The 23,237-nt window shown below is 50.0% G+C and overlaps 1 long non-coding RNA gene across 1 annotated transcript; it reads right to left on the bottom strand.

Moving 5' to 3' along the window:
- Positions 1-6,687: 6,687 nt before the first annotated feature.
- On the bottom strand, positions 6,688-7,892 carry LOC122225038. Its single transcript, XR_006205076.1, has 2 exons — positions 7,167-7,892; positions 6,688-7,021 (listed from the first exon to the last, which is right to left on the bottom strand). It is a non-coding gene; the product is annotated as an uncharacterized LOC122225038 (long non-coding RNA).
- Between the last annotated feature and the right edge of the window lie 15,345 nt (positions 7,893-23,237).

The following is a 23,237-nucleotide window of genomic DNA, read 5'->3' on the forward strand; positions in this document are numbered from 1 at the left end:
GGGGTGGGGGGCGTCCCTTCCTCCCATAGCAGCCCCAGGCACCTCTCTTGTAGAGCACTTATCCAGCTGTTTTATAGTTCTCAACTTTCTCCTTCACCGAACCAAGACAACTTCCGACAAACACCGTCATACCAAACTATTTATCCCCACACCTCGCAGAGGTACATAGAAGGTGCTCAGGCAATGTTTATTGAAATTATTATTTACCTGATTAGCAAATGAATCATTAACAAACATAAGGTTGGGGCTCATGTCTTTACTGTAATAATATAATCTTTACTATATAAGATCCACGAAGGTAGGAATATTGTTTGTCTTAGTTTCTTTGTTTATTGTGTCTCTCAGTAGAATGTAAACTCCAGGCGGTGGAGGGGAGAGGAGGACACTTGTCTACCTTGTTCACCTCTGAGCCTTTCAGTACCATGCAAAGTGTAAATCTCACGTCTGGTGGCTTCAGTGCTCAAGAAACCCACCATCCTGTGCTCTTGCGGATCTGTGTCACCTGCTTCCAGTCAAGCCAATGGATGGGCTGTTTGTGGTGGTCAATAAATGCTGTCCGGAGACAGAGGTGACATCCTGAGGCTTGCATTCTGATGTGGAGAGGCATACAATGAACAAGGAAACAAACAATTTTAGACAGTGGTGAGCTGGGTAGAGAAAATAAAACACCAGGCAAGCAATTACAATAAAATGTTAGGCTCGGGAAGGACAGGGCACACGGAGGCTGCAACAGTGGAGGCAGAGGGCATGCCAGGTGATCTGAAAGTGATAAGCCCTGCACTGTCCCCTTCTGGGCTGCTCACGCATCCACTCCGAGGGCTCTAGCAGCCTCCCAGGTCTGTACAAGCAGCGCCAACTTGACGCCTTTGTGGGAACGCCTGCTAGAGGGCTACTCGGGAAGCGTTATGAGCATAAGTCACCTCTGTCTTACTGCCAAATCCCTAATCCTGCCCCTCCCATCACCCCCTCCTCACTGGATGATTTCTGCGAATGGCATAAATAAGCCAAGTCAGAAAACTGGACATCACCCTTCTGTGCCCCTCACTGGCCACATCCAGTCACCACCAAGGGTGGTGGATGAGTCACCTCTCCCTGCCCCCACTACGAAGTCTCTATTTCAGACCATTGTGATCTCTTTCCCAATGACCTCTGCCTCTAGTAACAACCTGCGGGCACCACTTGACCACAAATCAAGTCCTGTATGCTCAGAACCCTTATGGGATAAATTTCTTAGCATGACCATCCCAATCTGATCCTCACCTACCTCCCCAAGAAATTGCCCAATACCTCTCATTCCCATGGGCATGTGTGGCCATGCCAGGCTCCAGTCCTCAAACATACGGCATATGCCCTCTTTCGTGTCCTTACTGCTGTCTGTAACACCCCTTAACCCCCTCACCTGCCTTAGGAATTCGGCTCTTGGCTTAATCATCACTTCCTCTGGGGGAACCAGCCTCCTAGGCTGAGTTTCCTATCTCCTCTCTTGGTCCCCGCCATACCCACACTCTCCCCCAAGGCAGGCAGGCCTTGCTATGTTTGCTTTAGATTTTGAGCTCTGGAGAATAAAAACTGCATCATTCACTATTGTGTCCAGGGACAAGAGAGCCGCACTGAACCCCAGTGGTCCTCCTCTGAAAAGTGCTGACAACAATCTTATGTCAGTTGTATTGTGTGGATTAAATGAGATAGTGCATGGAAATGCCTATCACAGTGGAGGCACAGTCCATACATAAATGGTAGCTATTACTATTGCGATGTTCGCACCGAATCTGAATAAGCATTTTATTGAAGTTCGAAATACATTCAGAAAAATGCATAAAATCCTAAGTGTACGTAGCTCAGTGAATTTCCATAAATGAACACGTTCTTGTTACCAGCCCCTAGACAGCACTGTTTGTAAACCCAAGTGTGTTACCACCTCACAGAGGTCCTCCCCGGTCCCCCCTGCTACATAGCCCTCATCGCTGGACAACCTATAGAATCTAGTTACATATTTTATCTATCGTCTATCTCCCTTCATTCCAGTATAAGTTCCAGGAAGGTAGGGATTTTTTAAAAGTCTACTTTGTTCACAGCTGTGTCCCCAACTCCTAGACTAGTGCTGGGCACATAGTAGGTGCACAATAAAAATTTGCCAAGGAATGAATGAATACCCGCTTATTTTCATTTCTTTAAGCTCTCAGGTGCTGCAGCACTGTCAGGGTGGACAGCTAGTGTCATCCCAGGTCAGACAGCACAGGGCGAGGACGGCATGCACCAGCCCCCACTGCCCACCTGCCAGTTCTTTCTCCTCACTTTCCTCGCCAGCCCACCCCACCTCACCCCACCTGCATTTTTCATGTATAATTAAAATAAGAATAATAACAACGGCTGCAATAACAGGCCGCCTTGGTCCCCCAGCATCCCCCAAGAACTCCCAGGGACACCCAACACTCCGGGTGGCGGCACCTGCAGGCACTGGTCAAGCTCCCGCTTTTATCTCCCAGGGAGAAATCGAGGGTGCGAGAGAATCCTCCTGTCTTCACCGCCATGCACACCACGATAACGTGTGGTGATCGCCACTGTCGCCTTCGGTCCCCACAGGTTTTCATCGCCCGCTTTCCCGTCACCAGCCGTCGCAGCTGGAATGAATGCCAGGCTCTGTTCTGGGCTCCGGGGCTTGTGGCAGTGAATACGGTTCCTGCAGAAACAAACGGGTAATGAATGGGGCAGCGGCCGGAGCAAGAAGGGACCCGCACAGAGTGCTCAGGCACAGCCACTCAGAGGAGGCAACGCTTAGCCGAGACCAGGGTGAGACCAGGGTGGTGGGAAGGAGCTGGCCGCGCGGCGACGTGCTGGGAGGGGTAGATGGTAAAGAGAGCTGCAAGCAGAGGGAACAGCGAGTGTTGGACTCCTTCCACACCCACTGCGTCGTTTACTCTTCCCCCTAACTTTGGGGGGGGGGGGCATCTTTGCCCCGTTTTACAGACAAGGAAGCCGAGGCCCAGAAGGATTAAGGAATTTACCGAGGCAGAATTGGAACCCAGGACTCTGAAATATGCCCAACCCGGGCTCTGTCCAGCCCGCATCTTGCGCCGCCTCCTTCCTCCCGCGCCGTGACCTTAACTCGGCACGTGCTGGCCCCTTGTGGCCCCCCCTCCCGCATTGTCCCACTTAGTCCTTCTTGGGGAGGGCAGACTGGGGGCCTTTGCAAGGGACCGCGGGTACCTCACCCAGCTTGGGGGCCTGGGTTAGAGACCCCCCCCCCCCTCGCCCGGCGTTAGGGACCCCGCCCGGCCGCCCCGCCCCTTCCGCGGCCGGGCCGGCGCTGCCTCTGTCCATGGTCAAAGCACCCGGGGTAATCCGCCTTTCTCTTCCGCCTGCCGAGCCCCATTCATATTCTAATCACAGCGCTGCCGGCCCGCGAACGGCCACTTTATCGGGGCCCGCGGAGACGCAGCCTGCCCCCCCACTTCCACTTCCAGCCCCCCAGCTCCTCGCCCCCCTCTTTCTGCACTTTAAACTCAGCCGGGGAGGGGGTCCCTGGGAAAACCGCGTCCCCACTTGGACGCCGGTCTTCTCACAAACTTCGCGGCCGGCTGGGGGGCGGAGGCGAGGGCGGGAGGAGGGCGGGAGGCGGGGAGGGAGGGTCTGGGACACAGACAGACTGACAGAGTTACGGGAAGAGGCGGGGAGGGGGGTGTCAGAGAGACCAAGGGGGATAGAGACAGAGGGGCAGAGTCCTAGGGAGAGACAAAGAGACGTGGGGGCAGGGGCTGGACAGAAAGATAGGCAGCCAAAACAGGAGAAATAGAGGGACACAGAGGCCGGGAGAAGGACAGAGTGAGAGACAGAGACGGGGAGAGAAGCAGAGAAGGAGAGAGATGCAGGGAAAGGGGAGAGACCCAGTGAAGGAGATGGATAAATCCAGAGCAAGACAGAAAGTTCTGGAGGAGACGAGTCAGCCCCTCACATCCTCCCTGCCTGGCGGCCTCCTCACCAGGGGCTGGGGTCTTAGGTCTCCCCCCAACACACACACCTTTCACCCTCAGCTCGCTCCACTCCCCCACGCGTGTCCGCAGATCCGCGTGGAAGGAAGTCGAGGCATACCTCCTCCCGCATTCCCAGGGCCCCCATCTGACCCGGGACCGAACCGGGAGGGGGGGCACAAGAGGAGAGGAAAAGGAGTGGGGCCCACTCGTGGCCGCTTAGGCGACTCCCCAGGCTCCCCGAAGTCCCCTGCCGCCCCCCCCCCACCGCCCCGCCCGGCCCGATGGGGGAGGGGTGGGGAGGGAGGAGGGGGCCACATCTAAGCCAATTTTGATTTCGCCTATAATGAGTGCCGGGCGAAGGCTGGAGAAGGCCTCTGGAACTTTAAATAAGAAAAACGTTGCTAATGCTATAATAGAAGGGGGAAGTCGGAGGGCTGGGATTGCGTCGCTCTGAGCCCCCCTTTTCGGAGGCGGCTTTTCTTATTCAAAACAGGCCCACAATGGGCTTCACAGTGCGCCTCGCCACGGCCCCATCTGACGAGCGGCCATTCATCAGGCCGGCTGGCCTATCAATGACATTGCTCCCATCGGGGCTCCTATAAAATGATGCTTTTTCCCATGAAACATCCGCAAACATTTTGACGGGTTTGGCTTTGCCCGGCTGGATTACTGAGTGTCCCCTCACTCGCTCGCTCTTTCTCTCTCCCCCTTCTCTGCGCTCTCTCCCTTCTCTCTCTCTCTCTCTCTCCTCTTTCTTCTCTTTTCTTTCTTCTTTCTCTTCCTTTTCCTTTCCTCCTCTATCCTTTCGCCCTTGCACTCTCTCTCTACGTCTCTTTCTCTCCTCACTCCCTTCCTCCCTGGGCATCTCTAGCACAGGGGATCCCCAAACCTCAGGACTTTTGGGGGGCGCCCGTGCTGTCCATGGGAAGAGCATGCATTGTGGGTTACTGGAGGAACCCGACATGGATTCCACAGGTCAGTCCTACTGGTGGGGGTTGGGGGGAGACATGGGGGGGGGAAGAAAAGGGAGAAGGGGAACTTCAGAAAGAGTTGCAAAAACTTCAGAAGGGTCAACTTGACAGTGGAACCCTAGGAAATAACGGAGAGCGTGCACAAGTTTTCAATCCGTCGCGATGTGCGATGTAAGTGGCTACGTGGAAGTGTGTGTGTGTGTAAGCGTGTGATTGTGTAAACGTGTGAGTGTGTGTGCGCGCGCGCGCTGAGGAGCGCGCTTTTGCTTGCCCTGAACACAAAGTTACGTAAAGATTCTCTGGCTCGCGGCGAGCTCGAGGTGCTGCTCGCAGAAACTTTGCGGGCCGACCGCCCCCTCCCGGGCCCGGCTCCTCCCCCGGGTTTGGGGGCCCCGGAATAGCGGTGCGCTCTGAGGCTGGTGGCTAGGGCCAGGAAGCCGAGCGGAACTCCCCAGAGGCGGGGGAGGGCGAAGGCTTCGCACAGCGCCTGGGAGGTGGGGACGGAGGCTCGGACTGGTGGAGACGCGCAGCTGGAGGGAGTGGCGGCGGCGAACACGGTGGTCCTAGGGAATCCGCGCGGGGTCGGGAGGTGGGAGCCCCGGGCCGTCCGAGGCGGGGTGTAACCTCCTCGCCCGGAAGGGGCATCCGACCACGCGCTCCGCTGCGCGGCTGTAACTCTGCTGCAAGGGGGGCAGGACGCAGTGCGGCCGGCGAGGCCTGGCGTCCGGGTCTGCAAACCGCTAGGTACTTTGGGGGCTGTGGGCGTCAGGTTTTGGGGTCGCGGCAATCCGTAACAACTGAGAAGGGAAACCAAGGAGTCTCTTACAACGAAAAAGCCCAGCGTCTCCGTTCTCCAGTAGAACTTTCTCCACCTTCCACTTCTAGCACCTTGGACGAGCCGCCAAACTTGTAGATCTAAGCAATGCTCCCTACGCCCCTTCCAGGTGGAAGAAGTTCTCTGGAAGCCCCCCCCCCCCGCCCCGAATTCCCAACTGCAGTCCCCAACCAGTCCACACCAGCCGGATGCAGCCTTGGGGATTCTGGGGGGGAGGTAAGCCTGGGGAGAGGCAGAAGCAGGGCGGTGAGCGCAGCCTGGGCCGAGGCGGCAGCTTAACGAGATGCTGGGGACCGTGCCTAGGAGCATCTGTGGCTGGGCTTTGCAGCGCGGAGCAACAAGTGCCTTCCAGCCTCTGCATCCCTTAACACACACGCGTCCCTTCCTTGGAGCAAATAAACACCACCAGAATGTTTCCCCACCTCCCTCCGAAGCAGGCTGGAAATGCATGTTGGGTGGGGGTAGGGGTCATCCGGGCCTCGACCCAGATGGTCTTCCTTCGGTCCACGCAGCAATTTCCAGCCCCTCCAGGCTTCTGCCAGAGGCCCTGCTGGCCAGGATACCCACCCCCTCGGGTCAGGGGGATCTTCGGTTTTTCCAGGGCTTATCTTTGATCCCAAGAGCCAAGTCCCTCTCTCGCTGAGTGGGTGTGGGCCCCCTGGGAGTGGGGAAAGGCTGAGCCCCGCGGTCTTCCCTCCTACAGAAGATAACCTAGGCAAGGAGAGGCGTCTCCTGCCGCACGAGCCGGCTGCGGGTAGTGGCGGGCCCTGCCTGCGTACTCTCTGCCGTCGGTAAAGAAGGCACCACAGAAGGAAAAGAGCCCCTCCCTCTATATTTTTATGTCAAGGGTTTGCGCCACTACTCACCTCCCGGCCACCCCAAATTTAGAGGCGAACATCTTTGAACAAAATTAAACCTATGTCTGCATTGTTTGTGGTCAAATATTCACAAGGGGCTCACGTAGGGACTTGGGGTCTCCCGGCACCCCACACCCGCCAAGACCCAGTTGGGGGGTTTTAACTCCCCTGTCCACACGACTGGAACTTCTTGTGCGTTCTGGGGTAGAGCTGTGGGGTTGTGGAAACGTTCTGTTTTCTGTCTTCGATGTAGCTGGTGGTCGCGGAGGCACCTGGTCACTTTTACTCCAACTGCAGACACCCCAAACTGGTTCTGAAACAGCAATCTTTTCCACATCCGCTCCCCTCCCTGTTTTCGAAAATCGGAGACCTCCCCAGATCGCCATCCTGAAATCAAAATAAAAAGTTCTGGGAGCTGGCAGCGTGAAGGAAATGACACGCGGCGCACCAGGTGACATTTCACTCGGAGTTGCAAAACCGACGACGAGGGAAATGCAGCGTCGCGCGGTCCGGTCCAGGAGCCTCCCCTCACCTCCCTTCCAGAGAACTTAATCCAATTAGCTTTTCTTCAGCGTTTCCCTTGTTATGTAAAGGTCCTTTCTCCCCGCTGGCGGAGCCTAGCGCTCCCGGGAGCAGTTCGATTCTGCTCCCTTTCCAGCAGATTGCGTGCGACTGGAACCACGGGTGTTATTACTTAATATTTCATTCTGAAAGGGCTCCAGCAACCGATTCGCAGCAAGTGCTGGGGCGAAGTCGGGAGCGTCCAGATCAGTGAGGCCGGGGAGCCAGGCCTCCGTCCCCTACTCTTAAAAGGAAAATCCCCGCAAAGTGCCTTCGGCCCGGGAGAACAGTTTTGCAGGGGCCGGGGCTCTAGTGGTCTGCCTCGGGGCCACTTCAGCGTGACCTGCGGAAACGCGCCCCTTTGTTCCGCGCACCGAGTCGGTAATATATTCCTCCAGTTTTCCCCAAATACTCCTCAAGTGCGGGGCTAAGACAATGGCCCCGTCGGGGGAGGCCGGCGCGCCGGCGCGCGCCTCCTGGGCCTTCCGCGCGCTCGCGGCGGAGCGCGACAAAGCGGAGCCCCTCTCCCGGGAGACTGGCGGCGCAGCCGGGCTCGGGCGGACGGCGAAGGCCGCAGGCGCGCGCGTGAGGCCGTCGACGCGCCGTCCGGCCCGTGCGCGGCTTGCGGTTGGGGCGGGCGCACGCCCCTCCCGGCCGCCGCCGCCGCCGCACGCCGCGCACCAGCGAGCACCCAGCGCGGGGCCCACCCTCTCCTCGTGAGACAAGCGCGGCCGCCACGCGTGCCCGGCCCGGTGGGTCCGGACCCGGCTGCCCTGCCCAGGCGAGCGTTGCTCGGTTCCTCAAGGTACCCGGGAATTCGAGAACGAGGGAGAAAAGTAGGTAGAATTTTAGGCCACCGAGAACTTGTGCCAGGTGGCCCGGGGCGGGGTCGGTCGGCTACGCAACAGAAGGGTTGTTTCTTGTTAAACGGGATGGCGCCTTAGAGAGGGCACCGCCCAGCCCGAATTAGAAACTTCCGTCTCTACCACTTTCTGCCCCGAAATCCAGTATCCAGAGTTGGGGCGGCCGAAGTACCCCTGGAGTCGGATTTGAGCACCACGGGCCACAACGGCGGGAAGGCACGCTCGTCTACGGGCCCCGGCTCAGCACAAGGCCCCGACCTGGCTCCTTGGCCCCGAGGTGGGGACGCTCAGTCGCTCTGGCTTGGGGCCCCTGGGGCAGAGAGCGCCCTGGTCGGAACAGAACCCGGGCCTCCTCCTTCCGCTCCCAGCTGCGGCGCTCGGTTAGGAGCTACCTTCTCCCTCCCGGGGACCACGTCTGCGGGCTCGAGGGAGCAAAGGGTCGGGGGTCCGCCCTTTGCTCTTGGACCCAAATCAGACGGTCTCTCCCTCCCCGGGCGTGTGTATGTTCGTGTGTGTGTGTGTGGCCGGCGAGGGGGCAAGCGCGTCCCCACTCTCGCCACCTGCCAGAGCGCCGGCGTCCGTGAGTTTGGAAGTAGGGTCAAGTGAGAGCTGCGTGGTCTTGGGGTCTCCAGGCCGGTGGCTGCAGCCCTCGCCCGCGCGGACGAGGCGCTCAGGCCGGGTCCGGGGAGCTCCGCAAGCGACTCCGCCCGGCGGCCGTGACAGCGCGCTTTCCCACCCGGCCTGCAGGACCCAGAGACCTGGAAAAGTTGGTAGGGGCCGCCGGGCGGCTAGGCCGGAGGATTTCCTTAGCCGCGCCCGCCCCCCCTCCCCGGCGCGTCGCCATGGTGACCGCTGGAAGTTGGTGGTGGAAAACAGACCCGGCGCAAAGCAAAATATTATGAGTGCAGTTGGGGTGACTTCATGGGGGGGCGGGGGACCGGAGGGCATGAGCGGGAGCCAGAGGCACAGACCGACAACAAAGGACCTGGTGCGAGTTGGAGAGAGTTTGCTCGGGCCTCCCTGCCGCTCTGTGAGCGCTAGACTGACCTGCTCCCCAGAGGCACTGAGGTCTCTAATTTCTCTCCAGCAGCTACACCTTGTCTTGGCTCACCTGTGTGCCCTTCTTCCCACTCCTCCTCACCTGGTTGTCCTGCAGCCTGACTCCCCATCCCGAGGGTTAGGCGCCAGCTGGGCAGAGCGCCCACCTCCCCCCATGAGCCACACTCTCACCAACGTGAAAGGTCCTGGCTTTTCTTCCTCACAACACGTGGGTCACCCGGGATGCATTTCTCATCCTTCCTTCTCAAATCGAATCTTAAAAGGTTGAGGGGATAGGATTAGGCCGGAAAGAGAAGAGAAGGAGTTGCCTGCTCAGAAATCTGAGGACAGAGGAGCAGGGAGTTCCTATCCATTTTTCCCCTCCTTTGTACAGTGGGAAAAAGCTCTGAGTTACAATTCTGACTCAGCCGCTTTTAATGTTACTTTAGGTGAATCTTATAGCCTCTCTTAGATTAATTTTCATTGTCTGTAAAATGAAGGCTTAGGCAGCTTACAGTCTGGGATTTTCTGATAATTACTCGTAAACCTCTTTACGATAGAATCCAGGAAGCATATGTGAGCTGGTTACCACTATCTGAACTGTGACCCACTGTACAATTAGTGCATCTCTCCCCACACTAATAATAACCTAAAATATTTTGATGAATCATCTATTAGGATTTTGAGAGTCAAGAAGAACCTTGGATAACCACTTTTTAAAGGCCTATAATTTCCTATCTTAATTACACCTAAGGTGCATTCCTTAAGACACTGAATTGGGGGGGCTGTACCCAGCGTCCGTTTAGGAAGCAATGAAATGCCTCTAGATGATGAGACCAGCATCACAGACCTTCACATACCTGGGAGAGGTATGCACGCTGGCCAGCGTAGAGAAATGTTGCCATCAAAGGAAAACCAGACTCTATCCTCCCTTGCTCAAGCTTTTAGAAAGAAGTGAGGGTCTTCTCACGCCTAGCCATCCCTCCTGGTGGTAATTTGAGCAGAGGAGCCCTTCTCTGATACTCCGTTGCCTCACCTATAGTTGAATGAATTGGATGTAAAGATTGCTATGATCCACCTAAACTTTTTCCATACAATTACATGCCTGTACTGCGTCTGTGGAATCGGAGTACAAAGCCAGGTACTTTGTAAAGTAGTTTTACGGGCACTGGTCCTCACAAGCACTCCATGAGAGAGGTGTAAATGTGACCCGCATCAAACACAGGGTTTCTCTTCCATTTCTAGCAGTGTAAGGTGGTGATTCTAAGTCAGGTTGGTGTGTTTGTTAGCCTTGGTGTCTGCGTGAAAAAGACCGAGAAGGCATAGAATGGTGACATCACAGCATGGAGTGCCAGACAGGTCTCCACTTGCACAGGCCCCTGAGAGCCCACCCTAGGTGTTCTGCAGGTCATTTGGGACACTCTTCAGGCTGCCCCTCCAGAGCTCCGCAGAATGGAAAGGTTGCAGGAAATGTCTGATGTTTTTGCCCCTTCTATTCTATTTGAGATATCTTTGCAATTTTATGAAGGTTAGGGGAGAGAGAATGAACTCAGAGACAGGTGATTTGGAAGTGTCAGGTAAAAGTAAAAGAAAATAGTTTGTGTGAATTTATCGGGGGATTTTTATTCAGTCTCATTCACTGAGCACCTGCTGGGTGGCAGAATGGATAAGGACACACAGTCTCTGCCTTCAAGGACTTTGCAATGTGTTTGACAAGGGAAGGCATGGGCAGGTTGAGAGTGGTCAGGGTGCTAAGGGACACAGAAATAGATTCCTCTTGGAGCCTGAAGGAAAGGATGGGCTCCCTTGTCAATACCTACCATGAGTCAGCCCAGCACTTTTTCACACACTAGCCATTTAAGTCTTAGTGTAATTCTCTGTTGTCCCTTTGTAGGATGAAAGAGGGTCTGGAACTTGTGTGGGGCTACAGCTTGTATGACACCAGACTGGGAAAGCCTGTTCCCTCGCCCCATGCAGCCCACTTCTTGTGGACCCTGATTGAATACTAGCCTGGCAGGGCTTGGTTTCGCCTCTGGCCTTGAGATGGATTTGAATCTCACTTGGTGAGAAGGGAAACGTATGGACGGAAGTGGAGAGTCATGGAAAGTTTCAGTCTTGGACCCCAGAGAAAACCTCTCTGAAGGAGTCGTGTGATTCTGCATTTGGAGAGGGTTTTCACTGATGGCAGTGATGGGAGGCAGTGTATCATAGTGGTTGAATGATGATTTTGGACACATTTTAGCTTGTTTCCTTCATTCAAGAAAACTACATGCCTCCTTTGTGCCAGACACTCTGCTGGATGCTGGGTTTAACAAAAGCACCAGCAGTGCTCCTATGGAGTATAAATTATAGACAAACAAGTAAACACACAAAAAATAGTTAATTTCAGTGAGTGATAAGCACAATGAAGAAGAAAGCATTATTGGGGGGAAGAAGGTAGAGCATGGTGATAGGAAGGTTGCTGCCTTCTGGATGCCCCATAAAGCTGGATGCCCTTGATCTGGAAGCTTACTATTGCTGAGCCCCAGTTTTCTTAGGGAACTGATCTAAGCATCTGAGAGGGCTCTTGTATGAAATGTGAAGATGGCCATAGGTAACATATAGTCAATACATGTCTCCACTTTGCCACTAAGCATTTTTATTTAAGTGCATTGTCTACGTAATGCTCACAACAACCCTATAAAGAAGGAACGGTTATTATTCACATTTTAAGTGGGGAAACCAATAGGCTAAAGACAAAAATTAAAGCTAGAAGCTAGAGTGTTCAGTGAGTTTCTGAGCTTTAGAAGCTGGGCTGCACGGAGAGCATTATCGATCTTCACTGTGAGCACCTGACTTCCCTGGTGCAGAATCCCAGTGCTAAATCTAGCTTTTTATTTATGTTTTTAAAAGTTTATTAAGTGCCTTTCACATGCCAGGTATGAGCTAAGTGCTTTAAATGCATTATTAGTTGTATTTTAAAACATGTTATGGGTACTGTTATGATCTACCCCATTATATGCAGTGGAAGGATACCCATGAAGGGAGCAGGCGGCCTCATCTACGAGTGTCCACACTCTTAGTTGCAAGGCTATACTGATGAATTCTCCTCCTACTCCTCCTCTTTCTCCTTCCCCTCTTCCCCCTCCTCCCCCCTCCTCTTCCCCCTCCTCCCCCCTCCTCTTCCTCCCCCTCCCTCCCCCCCTCCTCCCCCTCCCCCCCTCCTCCCCCTCCCCCCCCCTCCTCCCCCTTCTCCTCCTACTCCTTATTCCACTTTTTCTTCTCTTTATCCTTCTTCTCTTTCTCCTTCATCTTTAGTGAAGGAGAAAGTTGTGTTGGAAAGGATGTCCAATAAAGCCTGTATCATTTTATTTTATTTTTAAAGTTTATATCTTTTGAGAGGAGGGGGAAAGAAAGAGAGAGAGGGAGAGAGAATCCCAGTCAGGCTCCCTGCTGTCAGCGCAGAGCCCAGTGAGGGGCTCAATCCCATGAACCATGAGCTCATGACCTGGGCAGAAATCAGGGCAAGGGATGGATGCCTAACTGACTGAGTGACCCAGGCGTCACAAGCATATATGATTTTAGTGAAAGCAAAGGACTTGCTATTTTCTCCACAAATGAGAGTGGCAGGATAGTCCATTAAACTGTGGAGACAAAATTTTTAACTGTTGGCAAAAATCAGGAGATAAAGCATTCACATCTTTACTACAGGTGTGAAATGTATTTTAGTTTTCTTTGGGATTCATTTGGGACATTTGCTTTGTCCCTAAGAATATCAAAGCTTGCTTCATTGCACACAGACATACCTCTGCAAGGTTAAACTAATAAGATAGAAGCCATTAGGTCATGGGTGAATATACATAGCCTTTAGGTGACTGAACAAACAGTATATTGCAGGTAGAAGTCATCCACAGACATGTGTTAACATGTGACTGGAGGTGAATGTGGTCTGACTTAATGAAAAGAACATGAGGTTTGCCGTCAGTATAGACCAAAGTTTAAGTCCCAGCTCAGCTGCTTGCTAGCTGTGTGACCCAGGGCAAATGACCCAACTTCCCCACGCTCTCAGTTTTCTTCTTTGTGAAAGCGTCTACGCAGTACTTTCCAGGGTTAGGAGAATAGAATGAGATCATGCACATGAAGAATGCATGCTCAGTAACAGCACATTTTATTATTAAAAATAATTACCTAGTCTTCCTATGCCTAGTTCTGTGTGTCTAGTTGGGAAAGGGGGAGAAGAATCCTGAAACAAATGTAAACCGTTTCGGCATGCCTAGATGTTGTCTGTACTGTGTAGACAGCCTCAGTGCCAGTGCTAATGTCAAGGTAAATCTTTTTTCTTTTTTTCTGAAGTTTAGATCGAAGAATTAAGTTCATTCTCATTCCCTGACATTTCCCATGAAGAAGGCATCTCATGTGCCCTTATGATGCTTTCATCCTTGTGTCGTCCAGTTTGTTAAAGGGAGTAGAAAATGTGTCTTTGTAGAGGCAAAACCTGGTAGCTGGAACTTGAATCCTGGAAGGAGCACTCAGAGAAGACCTATGTTCTACACCCTTGACTGAGGCCCCTCCACAGGTCCTGACACCCTTTGGTTCTGGAATATGAAGGCCTATGTTCTCCGTTCCTGCCCCCCCGCCCCCGCCACCTTCTGCTTCTAGGCATTGCTGTTTTAAAGACAACCATTTTGCACTTGATTTTCAGGAAGTGGAAAATTCTGTTTCAGATGAACCACTCTCTGAAACTCGGTTGAGTGAGATGCACAGAAAGACTTTAGTTCTTTTGCCTTCCTTGCCTATTTTTTAATGCAAGGAGGAAAAAAAATCTTCATTTGTTCTCTTCCTGTCTTTATAATGTGATCTTTACCTACGTTGTGATTTTTAAGTTAAAATTTTTGAAATTTTAAGCCACTTTCTTTGAGAGAAAGAGAGAGAGGGGTATTATAAAAAGCAGAAAAGAATGAAATGAAATTGAGCCATCATGTTTTCAGCTAAATATGGTCCAAATATAGGCAACTAGACTGGATTGACCTGTACCAGTAGATTATCTGGGTTTTGTTGTGTTAGATCTCATCCTCAGAGCAGAATTACTTCAAAATATGTATGTAGTTTCCACTTTTGTGGTTGGTTAATCCCCCATAAAACATAAAATTATGCGTAATCTGCTTCTGAGCAATCAGTAATTATTAGTAAACAGGTGAGCTTGGACATGATGAATTTGGATTGTCGTGATTGTCTTGTTTTAATTTAAAGGGATAATAAGAAAGCCTTTGAAAAGGCTGTAGCCCAGTGAAGGTTAGTTAGCACTTTGTGTCCTGTGTGTTTTCTGACTATCCAATTGTGCTAAAGGTCAGTGTTGTTTAGACGCAGCCTAAATGAGATTGATGAGTATGGCAGATTTTTATTTAATCGGAATGGAGAATTACCACTTCATAAGCATTGATCCCCTGAATCCATCTTGTTGGAGAAAATGCACTCAGTCAACACAAGCGAACTTACTCTTGAACTAGATTTTGAACTGCCATTTGAATAATCTGAAGAGTGATTAGTGATTGCTAATTACAGTAGCAGCAGCTAAATTTTGGGGCATAGCTGCATTTCGTGAAGGAAATTATGGCAGCATGTTTGTTTTGAATCTTGTGATTGCTGTGAGCTCATTTCAAGCTAATACTAGACTTTAGAAGACAGAGGCGTTTCTTTGAATGTTACAGTTAATGAAATTATCATTTAAAAAACATGAGCATGAGTGGTTTTTTGAGTCCCACATCATCTTCTTCAGAATGATCAGTCTATATGTAGGATGTTCACATGGGGCATAATGTATTTCTAAATTGAGTACTGATTCTAAATGCTCATGGGTAGGCCCAGGTTCTTACTGAAATGATTATGATTTTATAGAGTTCCAGAATTGGGCCCATGGGCATACACTCAAACTTATTTATGAGGTCGTATTGATTACTGTAAACATTTTGCCAAATTTTCTTTGTGGGGTTCAGTTCCACCGCTGATAATAAATCTGGAGTGGGAGGGGGATTAGGATGCCTCTACAATAGTTTTTTGTTCCACCCAAAAGAAAACTAACTAGTTCTGTGTCATCCTTATATAGCTACTAAAAAGGCTATATTATCTCTGTTTCTAGGAGCTTAATTTCTTCTACTTGACAACTCCTTTTACAAAAGTGATGTAGATTCTCTATAAAAACTTTGACGTCATAGAAAATAAAATAACGTTAGCCTGGGAGTTTACACGGAAGGAAGATTCCAGAGGGCTGGAGACCCTCAGTTAAAACGTTGAAACTCCCAAGCATTGGAAAGATTTCTAAAGTGTTGAGCGGTTGTTATGCGAGGGCCTTTGGTCTCTATGAACTTTTATTTTCAACTCAGTGGGCAGGGTCTTTAGGTTGCTGTGCTTGGGGTAGGGGACCTTTTCAGAAATGCCAGGCTTTTAGAAAAAAAACAAAACAAAAACGCAGCTTTTCTTCTAATCAAGGCCCTGTTTTAAAGTTTGAAAACTTTGCTGTGATTAGAAGAATGAATTATTTCTCTGCTTCTTTGGAGTTTCTTCTGGGTGCCTGGGCTTTGGGGCATTCTCTGCCCGAACTACCTCAGGGTTCACAGCTGAAGAGGTGTGTTGGGAGCGGGGAGACCTACTTGGCAGGAAGGCACCGGGCACCAGGGAGCCTCATCCAGAGCAGAGCTGGGAAAGTGCATGCGGGGGTGGGGGTGGGGGTGGGGGAGGTTCTGGAGGGATGCAGAGGGATCCCAGAGATGAGGAGCCTAAAAAAACAGGATTCCCTATGGGTCTGTGTTTTGTTCAGAGGTTTTCGTGGTATTGAGAGACTAAAACGCAAACAAATAAAAAGCTCCAGCAAAGCTGTATGGTTGTAGATAGTACCTGGTGACTATATATTGATACATAGATCACTTTTGAGAAGGGAAGAATGAAGGAAACGTGGGGGTGGGAGCGGGAGAGAGGAAGGCAGGAAGAGATGGAGGGAAGATGGGCGGGAAGGAAGAAACTACATTGAAATCATTTTGGTGATTGATGTCAGGCTCACTTAATGAGTTATTTTCAAAATTGTTAGTTATGGTTTTTTTTTTTTTGTTTTGTTTTGTTTTTTACTAAACGGACTCCCTTTTGTAGCAATTTTTTTTTAATGTTTATTTATTTTTGAGAGAGAGCGAGAACGAGTGGGAGAGGGGCAGAGAGAGAGGGAGACACAGAATCAGAAGCAGACTCCGGGCTCTGAGCTGTCAGCACAGAGCAGAGCCCGACATGGGGCTTGAACTCACGAGCTGTGAGATCATGACCTGAGCTGTAGTCAGACACTTAACCCACTGAGCCATCCAGGCGCCCCAAGGGACCCCCTTTTTGAAACTGGGTAGCAGATTAACAAAAATTTGTAATGTTTTCCAGGCACAGTGCTAAATGCTCATGCTTGTTACTTCATTTAATTCTTATATCGACCCTTTGATATTGTTATCCCCATTTTACGGGTGAGGAAACTGAGACTCAGCCTAGTTAACATGTCCAGGCCAAACAGCTAGTGTCAAGCCAGGTTTTGAACATAGATTATTCTGATTTTGAAGCCAGGCTGCCTCCTCGCCTCCCAACACCTGGAGTTAGAAGGAAAACCTTAGAGATGTCCATGCTAACTCAACTCCTCTTCTACATAAAGAAGTTCAGGAGGTCCAGTCATCCCTGATCCTGGCCGGGGGGTGGGGGTGGGGGGGGACAGCAGTTCACACTGCAGTTCTTTGGAGCACACTGTCACGGGGTGGCAGTGGGTGTCTGGATGCTCTGGGGACCTCAATGTGACTTTGGCAGCAGGCTGCTGACTGAGGACGCCCACGGGTGCTCCTTCCTGTGGGAGCACCTGGTGCAACGTGTGCCTTTCATCTCAAATCATTTTCCAAGCTTCTAAATTCATCCTGGCACCACCACTGGGTAGGTATCCCCCGCCTGCCAGTTACTTTGGCACATTTGACATCTCAGGCACATCATCGGTGCTTAGTGTCTATTTACTTACAGACATGACTTTCTCATAATAGGTTCAGCATAAAAACCGTGTTAAAATAACAGCACCTTGCATTCGCATAGCATGTTACAATTTACAATCACTGATACAATCATTAGTGGCTCTGGAATCCCAAAGGCTTGGTGAGAATTCGCTTTGCCATAAGCTGGATGTACAGACTCAACAAGGGAGGTGACCTCTCCGAGTCTCAGTTTGTTTGCCAGCAAAGTGGGGCCATGGCATTGTGAGGATTAAAATTTTTTTTTAATGTTTGTTTATTTTTGACAGAGAGAGAGAGAGAGATGGAGGATGAGCGGGGGAGGGGCAGAGAGAGAGGGAGACACAGAATCTGAAACAGGCTCCAGGCTCTGAGCTGTCAGCACAGAGCCCGATGCGGGGCTCGAACTCACAGACTGTGAGATCATGACCTGAGCCAAAGTTGGACGCTCAGCTGACTGAGCCACCCAGGCACCCCGGCATTGTGAGGATTGAACGAAGTAACGCATGTAAAAGGTTAGGCACAGGGCCTTGGCATGGCATAAAAGCTCAATAAACAAGAGGTGCTTTGAGCGCCACACGCTTCTTAAGATGCCCTAGTAGCTTCCAAGATCCGCCTTCTCCCCCGATACAAGGCCCATACGGGGGGAGAAAACAAAATTTTATGCACACTGCACTGTGTTCAGTTTTTTTCAGTACATGATCCCGTAAACCTGTGAGCTAGGTGGGATCTTTCCCAGTTTATTCTTAGCGAAACTGCCCCTCCGGGGGCTCAGTCACATGCATTGGCTCCTATCGTGAGAGAGTATCCTTACTGAGGTCAGTTATGTCTTTAAACCAGCCTGTCTCCAAACTAGTTAAAAACATAGGGCTGTAATGAAGGGGCTGGTGGTTCCCCCCCCCACGCCCCCCTGCATAGAGCTGTCTTAACTTTGCTTCATTGTGCACTCACCTACCGCACGTGTCTAAAGTGCACATATTTTCCATCCTCATTTTACGTGTTTGACACTTCTTCGTTTCTCACGATTTTCCCGTGTTGTCATTATCTGCTCTTAGCACAGTGCAAAGCATTCACTAGGATGTCTTACACAAGTCAGTGCTCAATAAATGTTTACTTAAGATATTATAGTGTGAAGAACGCTGCCTCTTTTTGCTTGCTTTCTAGGAAACTTGGCTCATGGCTCCATGCAAACAAGTCCTTGATTAACTACAGATGAGGTGACCCTCTTCTGAGCCCCTACTAGGTGCCAGGCATGGTGCTGGTGTTATTAATTCCTTCCCTTCCGCCCTCTCCTCATAGATCTGCAGTTCTGTGCCAGGCTCTAATTGCAGGGAACAGTGGGGTGAATAAGGTACAGTCAGCTCTTAAGGAGCTTATATTATTTGTCCTAATCCTCATAGTAGCTTCAGGGGGTAGTTTTTTGTTTGTTTGTTTGTTTGTTTTAATATATGTATATATATACACATATATACATGTGTATATATGTGTATATATGTATACATACACACATATGTATATATATATATGAAGGAAATTGAGGATCATGAGGTTAAGTAATTTGTCTGGGGTTGCAGAGCTTGGTCACTTGTAAGGGGAGCAGCAGAATTAGTGTCCGTCTGGCTTCCAAGGCTTTTCACTGTACCAAAACATCTAAGAGTCAAACCGAAGGAATGATAACAGAAGAGACTAGAGTGTCAGGCTTTGGGGGTGGGCATGATGTAAAAATTATAATAGCTAAGATTTGCATAGTGCTTATCATGCAAACACTCTCTGTGCCTTGTTCACTTAAACCTCATGCAAACTGCGTGAGGTGCTGTTATTCGCACCCCCACTTTGCAGGTTAAAAAAAAAAAAAACAATCCTGAGGCTCAAAGAGGTTGAGTCACTCACCCAAGGTCATACAGCAGGGAAATCAGGCTTGAACCTGGCAGTTGAGCTCCACTGTCTGTGTGCTTAACACCTACACTGTCATTAAGACACACGAAGTGCCTCTGACACAGACAGGTACTTGGGAATCACAATGGTTCTGGAACTCACCCTGTGCTGGGCGCTATGCTAAATGCTTTCCACATCTCGCACCATTAAGATGGGGTGGGCAGATTATCATTCTCCACATTTTACACAAGGGGACATGGAGGTTTAGAGACTTTGCCTAAAGCCATTCAACTAGTAAGTGCTAAGGCTGGAATTCAGGCCATTCTCATGTAGCTAGTTACTAAGCCCACATGCTTGCTTTTCCTTCTCCTAGTGACTCGCCAGAAATGATTTGAAAGAGAGAAAAAATATGTACCAAATTGTTCATCAAGACGCTATAAAAATAGGAATATTAGCTCAGGGGAACACTGGGCATCTATCAATGATAGGTATGAGGGCTGTAGCAAAATGAGACAACTCTGCATGATAGAATGTTAAGGGAAAAATGAGGAAGGGTGTGTTCATTCACTGGGGATATAGTTCATACATATGCACATGTGGACATGAGACCAGGCAGCAACACAGATAAAGGACAGATAGTTCACATGTGAGAGGGGGGGGATTGTGGATGAGTATGTCTTTCCTTTCAACACTTAAAAATACAACTTCTACAATAGATGAACACAGGAAAGAAAAAAGCATTTTGCCTAAGAGAAGGATGTTTTGGTGATTCATCTCAAAAGTTCGGGCTAGTTTGAAGTCTCTTTGGGTCCTGCGGTCAGGAGTGCCTGGCTCCTGAGGTTTTGGGGGAAACCTACATCCCCAACAGAGTGTGTGAAAAGAAATGCAGAAGAGGCAAAATACACAAAGAAACTAGAAAAGGCAGTGATGTCAGGGATCAAATACCATCAGATGCTGTGCACAGGGAGCAGCCTTGGCCCCAATAACCTTTTTTTAACAGACTTTTACACGTTTTAATAAAATTGTAATGATAGAAATAGAAACAAAGTGGAGGCCTGCCGACATTAGGTAGTAGTCGGTATGGTCCCCCATAAACATTGAGGGGAGGTGAAATTTTTACAGCCTGCTTATGCAGTTACACGCATGAATTCTGGCATTCCCAGGGATGTTTTTAGAGCAGAGATCTGCTTTTACGTGGAACCTATCTTCGACAGGAGGTGGCACTGAACACCTTAGCTTTCACTTTTTCTAGGCTCCGGGACTGTTTGTGAGTTGATGATCTGTTGAGCTAACGGCACTGGTATACCTTCGGGGTGTCCTCATTAATTTTCATATATTGCAAATAATGATCCTTTCATGAATCTCTTTGACCGCTTCAGAGTTTTATGTTTTTGGTTTTCCTAAAGTGAGAAAAGGCAGTAACGTTACCTAGTACCTGTTGTGTATTTGGTATTATGTTAGACGCAGCTCAGTACTCACAGTGAGACTTCAAGGCATATATAACTATGAGTATTATAATATAAGTTAATGGTTAGGTGTAACCGCTGACTTGTTTTTAGTCGAATTGTCATACTTTAAGTATATTCTTTCACCTGGGGGCGCTTTTAAGTTCTATTTTTGTTGTTTGCGTGTGAATCGCGACTTCATGTTTTTTGTTTACTGTTGTATCTTCAGAGCCCAGAATAGTGTCTGATAGTTGCCCAGTAAATGATTTCTGAATGACTAACTTAGGAAAGAATAAGTTCATGGTTAGGTTAGAGTCAGGTTCAGATCCCGGCTCAGCTGCTACGATGTTCATGAAGGTGGTGGTGCTCACACTGGCGGCCACATTCCAGGAGACGACAGGTGGACTCACCTGCATTACACCGTGGTTGAGACCCCAGCTGATGAGGAAGACACACGGGGACAGTGGCCACATGGCCCGGCTGGGAGAGTGAATCTAGTTAGCCAAACGGTAAGCAGAGTGCTTATCTTTTCTCATCCAGGCCTTTCTCTCTGGGCCTTACTTCCCCCATCTATAAAATGGGATAATGATTCCTGTATATGAAGAGGTAAGTGAACAGTTTAGCACAGTGGTACAAAATGGGAACTTAGACAGTGGCAGTTATTGTAACCCTAACAGAGAAACTGGGGCTCAAAAGGTGAAAGTACTTGGTCAGGTTCATAAACTAGTGAGACAGCGAGGCTTAGCAGTCAGGCCTTCTCATCCTTTGCTCTGTACTGGGTTCCCCCGGCCCACAGGAAGGGGCTTCCTCACTGTGGCGATGAGCTCGTTGGTTCAGGCACGGACACTTGCTGGTTTCCAGACCTGCGGGAGAGATTCCCCAGGGTACGAAGCAGGAGCTGGCACAGGCAGCAGGCGCACCTCAGGAGTCTGGAGAGGCAGCTAGAAACAAAAAGAGTGAGTAGTTTGGGCAGATGAGAGAGCACTGAGGCTGTAGGGTGTTAAGGAAGAGCGGTGGTGAATGTAGGAGAAGTAAGATCGCCTTGTGTCACGGTAGCACGTTAGCCTCTGAGACTTCTTCGTACATCACCATCACCACCTGAGGCTGAATCTTCTGAAGCAGGATTTCGTATGGGAGTGATGTGGAAACTGAGGCATACATACGGTGGGAGTTTGGGGAGGATTATTTTTTAAAGGAATATATATTAGAATTGGGAAAGGGATGAAAATACTGCTCAGATTTTTAAGGAAAAGAAGAAAAGTAAAAAGGCAAACTGGTGAGGGTGGTTTTTAGCAAGTACCGTGAGGAGTCAGTGGGGTTATGGGTTGGAATCTCGTCGCTGAGGGTCAAGTGTTCAATTGAAAGAGAAAGCGAATCCTGTCCCGATCTTTGCAAAGAGACAGGCCCAGGCCATACGACGTTGAGCAGACAATAAGTAGGCTGATGTTTCTGTGTCCGTAGCATCTGAACATCCTGGCCTCTGTATGCAGCGGGCACCAATCAGCTACAGGGACAAAGACAACCCAGAAGGTACATCCTTAGGCCTGGGGTGGGGGGTTAACTGTGCACAAAGCCATTCACACTCATCTTTGTCCTGGCCACACATCTGTGTAAAGCATACCTTCCCCATCTGTATTGCTGTAATTAAATGAGATAATCCATGTAAATAACTATTGCTGGAGTGTAGTGCTGATGCTCAAAGACTGGGCTCTGACGATGATGTGGATGAAGACAGTAGGAAGTGTCATGACCGTCACCTCCGACTCAACTCCTCTTTCTTGCTGTGACTGAGGCCCCAGCAGATGAGGAAGAGATGTGGGGACCTGGGGACACTGGGTACATGGATTGGCTAGAGTTGTGAGTACAGTTAGGTAGAAAGAAGGCAGAGTTCCTATCTTTTGTCATCTCACCGCCTCTGTCCTAAGCCTCTCAGACTTAATTACACTCTTGCAGTGGCCTCCACCCAGGGGTGCTGTAAAGTCCGGGTTTGCCTGGGACAGTCCTGGTGTACGCTTGTGGTCCTGGCAAAATTATTAATAATGCGGCTTTTCAGTCTCAGAAGTTTGGATGATATGTGATGTGGTTTCCCACTTCCCTTTCTCTCCCCTCTGAGCTTGTGTTTAGCAAGGCCAGATGGAGCTGCCCATGGAACGGTTTTGCTTATGTCACACTCCACACAGAAACTTTCAGTAAAGAGTTTCCCAGCCACCTATTGAATAAAATCCAGACTCCTTAACTCAGTCCTAAGTACAGAGGGGGCGGGGCTTTTACGTACACACGCGCAGTAGCACCTTGCGGAGTGCTAGTCAAACAGGATAGTCTCAACAAATACACGTTGGCTTAATCCCTGAATGAGCGTGGGCATTCAGGCTCAGGTTGCTTGTCAGTTTCTTTTCTTTCTCTCTTTTTTTAATGTTTCATTTTTCTAAAGTTTATTTTTATTTTTTTTTTAACGTTTATTTATTTTTGAGATAGGGAGAGACAGAGCATGAACGGGGGAGGATCAGAGGGAGAGGGAGACACAGAATCCGAAACAGGCTCCAGGCTCTGAGCCGTCAGCACAGAGCCCAACGCGGGGCTCGAACTCACGGAGTGTGAGATCATGACCTGAGCCGAAGTCGGACGCTTAACTGACCGAGCCACCCAGGCGCCCCTCTAAAGTTTATTTTTATTTGAGAGAGAGGGAGAGAGAGAGAGCAAGAGGGGGAGGGACAGAGAGAAAGGGAGACAGAATCCCAAGGCAGGCTCCGTACCAGCCAGCAGCACAGAGGCTGACGCAGGGCTCAAACTCAGGGACCGTGACATCATGACCTGAGCTGAAATCAAGAGT

The sequence above is a fragment of the Panthera leo genome, chromosome B4 (assembly GCF_018350215.1).
Source record: "Panthera leo isolate Ple1 chromosome B4, P.leo_Ple1_pat1.1, whole genome shotgun sequence".
In the NCBI taxonomy this organism is placed as follows: Eukaryota; Metazoa; Chordata; class Mammalia; order Carnivora; family Felidae; genus Panthera; species Panthera leo.